Source organism: Dendrobium catenatum, unplaced genomic scaffold, assembly GCF_001605985.2.
Source record: "Dendrobium catenatum unplaced genomic scaffold, ASM160598v2 fragScaff_scaffold_648, whole genome shotgun sequence".
Lineage (NCBI taxonomy): Eukaryota > Viridiplantae > Streptophyta > Magnoliopsida > Asparagales > Orchidaceae > Dendrobium > Dendrobium catenatum.
In genome coordinates this window covers 49,142-52,476 of record NW_021319110.1, presented here as the reverse complement: position 1 = coordinate 52,476, position 3,335 = coordinate 49,142, and positions in this window count along the sequence as shown.

The window sequence follows — 3,335 nt, the reverse complement described above, 5'->3', positions numbered from 1 at the left end:
CTTCGGAGGGATTATCTGGTGGTATTATGATTCTTTGGAGAACTTATTTTGCTTCATTCTCAGTGTTAAAGAATACATATCAATGTGTTATTGGAGATCTGAATGTCTTTAATAAAGGATGTTGGATGATTGCTACTATCTATGGGAGCAAGGAGGTGCACAAGAGGAGATTATTATGGGAATGAATCCAAGAGCAATCACAAAGGAAGATTCCATCTGTTATTGGAGGGGATTTCAATTGCATTCTATCACAAGAGGAAAAGAGAGGAGGTAAGAAGTTTGTCTTCTCCCAAGGTTCCTTACAAATGCTCAAGTTTATGAATGATAGTGATTATCATGGTATTGGGATGGTTGGTCCAAGATATACTTGGTGAACAATAAAGTAGGAAGTGGAAGAATACTAGAACGCTTGGATAGATTCTTGTTAAACTTCATGGCTCTTCAAAAGATCCAAATTGCAGAGGTAAGACACTTAGCCAGAGTGGCTTCTGACCACTGCCCCATTGTGTTAAAATTATTTGATGAAACTAGAAGATTGGCAAGATATATTAAATTTGAAGATGTTTGGTTATCCTTCAAAACATCGGAACACATTGTTTCTAAAATCTGGAAGAAGAATTTTATTGGGGATGGCATGGAAGTCCTCAACAAGAAGTGCAAGAGAACCTTAAATGACTTATTTTATTAGAGCAAGAATAAACTTAAAGACTTTTTTAGTGAAAAATCTAGATTAAAGGCTAAAATTTTAATTCTCCAAGAAGAAGAAGCTAACAATGGATGGCTGGATGATTAGAAGTTATGGCTTCTAAGAGTTAAAGTGAAAGAGTTCAATACTATTCTCAATTACTTGAACACTTGGTGGAAGCAAAGAGCAAAAGTGAAATGGGTAGTTGAAGGTGATTCAAATACCAAATTCTTTCATGCCTTTGCCAATGCTAGAAGAAATGCCAATTGGATATCTCAAGTTAAGAATCTTGAAGGAAAAATCACCGAAGATCCTAAGAAAGTGGAAGAAGTTTTTTTCAAATTTTTTCAAGAAAAATGGAAGGAAAGAAATTTTAGTTTTAAAAACTAGCCGAATCCTTGGAGGGTTTTGAATGATGATGACAAAACGTGGTTGAGAAAGGAGCTTACATCAAATGAAGTTAAGGAGGCTGTTATGAAGTTAGGGAATAATAAAGCTCCTGGATGTGATGGATTGATTCACTCCTTTTTCAAAAACTTTTGGAATATAATTAGTAGAGATGCTTGTAATGTAGTGAGTTTATTTTTCTCTACAAGTAAAATGAGTAATTAGTGGAAGGATACTTTGGTTGTGCTCATTCCAAAGTCCATTAATCCTTTAACTCCTGCATACTATAGTCCAATCAGTTTGTGCAACACTATATATAAGATTGTATCTAATATAATCTTAAATAGATTGGTTCTAGTGATTCCCAAGATCATATCTAAAGAGCAAGTGGCATTTGTAAAAAATAGATCAATCTCTGATCATCTACTATTAGCTCAAGAGGTTTTCAATAAACTGAGGTATTCAAAAGCTTGCAATGGATACTTGGCTATCAAATTGGATATGGAACAAGCATACGATAGTATGTGTTGGTTAACCTTGAAGAAGATGATGATGGATTTGGGATTCCCGGACAGATTCCTAGGACTTAATATGGAATGTGTTTCTTATCCCAAATTTTCTATATTAATCAATGGGACAAGATCTAAATGGATTGAGGGAAAATGTGGGTTTCTTCAAGGATGCCCACTCTCTCCATTTTTATTTATCATTTGCTCTCAGTTATTATCTAATGTTTTCTACTGCAGGGGAAATAATTTGGGAATCAGTATTTGCTCTAATGCATCAAAAATTTCTCATCATTTATACGCAAATGATGTATTAGTATTTTTTGATGCTAGATTGATTAATGTGAAGAAGATTAAACGCATTATTAAGCAATACTGCAGATGAATGGGACAGAGTATTAACAAGTATAAATCATCCTTGATTTTTGGTAATTTTATGATGAGGAGAAGGAAGAAACAGATTTCCAAGTTACTGGATTTCAAACCGGTAGAAGAATTTGATTATCCGGGTATAAAAATTACATTGAGACGTTTAAAGAAGAGTGATTTCCAAGTGATGTTGGATAAAACAGTGAAGAGAACGAATGAATGGGGAAATAGACATATGTCTCTTGCCAGCAGATTGTGTCTGGTAAAATCTGTCATCCTTACTTGTTGGTGGAATTTTGAAAACATATTTTAAAAATATTAGTTTTCTTTGGGACTTAAAATTTAATTCTAAAATCGAATTGTCTCGTTAGAAAAAGTATATCACCTCGAGAGGTGAAAATAAAATTTCATAACGGTATTCAGATTTAGAATTATAAAATCCATCTTGAATATCGTGACTGGATGCTAAAGAGAACTTCATATGGCCTCGAAGGGTCAAAATGAGATTCTACTGAATATCCAACCACAATATTCAAGAAGTGTGATCATTGATTTAACATCCAAAGCCTTATCAAAGAAAAGTGTATCTCCCCAAAGGGAGAAAATACCATTCGATGATAATTCTTTGATCGTGATAATAACGATCACTAGTATTTTAAGTTTTCCCAAATAAATTCAATTGAACTTTGAAAAATCAATTTTAAAATCAGGTGTGTGGTTCTAAATCTCCTACGAGCGCAAGCCCTCTGAGTTATTTACATCGTAGGGAAATTGAATTCCTTACGAATACTCTCGACTAAAATAACGGCATAAATTTTATTTTAAAAATTTTCTAGGAATGATATCAAGGAGGTGAATTTGGAATTTCAATAGGGATTGGATCGAATTTTGAACACTTATTTCCAAAGTCAACGGAAAAGAGGTAGGAGGTACCTAGAGATTCTGAAATAATTCAGAAGTACCCCAATCTAAGCTAAGTGTTAGGCTTTAAATTTTGGACTGAAATGAATTTAGTTAGAGTTGAGCATTTTATTAGAAATTTGGGATTATATTCCTGAAATTTGGGGTCTTATAATAAAAAAAATATGCCCCAGATCCTAAATCTAATTTGGACACTGGACCACAGTCGTCCGAACCTAACTAATGCAGTGTAAGGTCTGGACTTACCCCGCTTGGATTGGGGAGCCACCTTACCACTTAGTCGATTTAAAAAAGATGAGTCTGGTCTTTTATGAAAGAGTAGTAGGGACATTTTATTTAAAGTTTTGGAGAGCTGAGGCCGACATCTAGAGATTTCCCTAATTGGCCCCTTTGACTTATGTTGGGTGCAAAATGCTAAGGACTAATGCAATTAAAATTTTGACTCTTTTAATTTGTTTTTAAAGCAA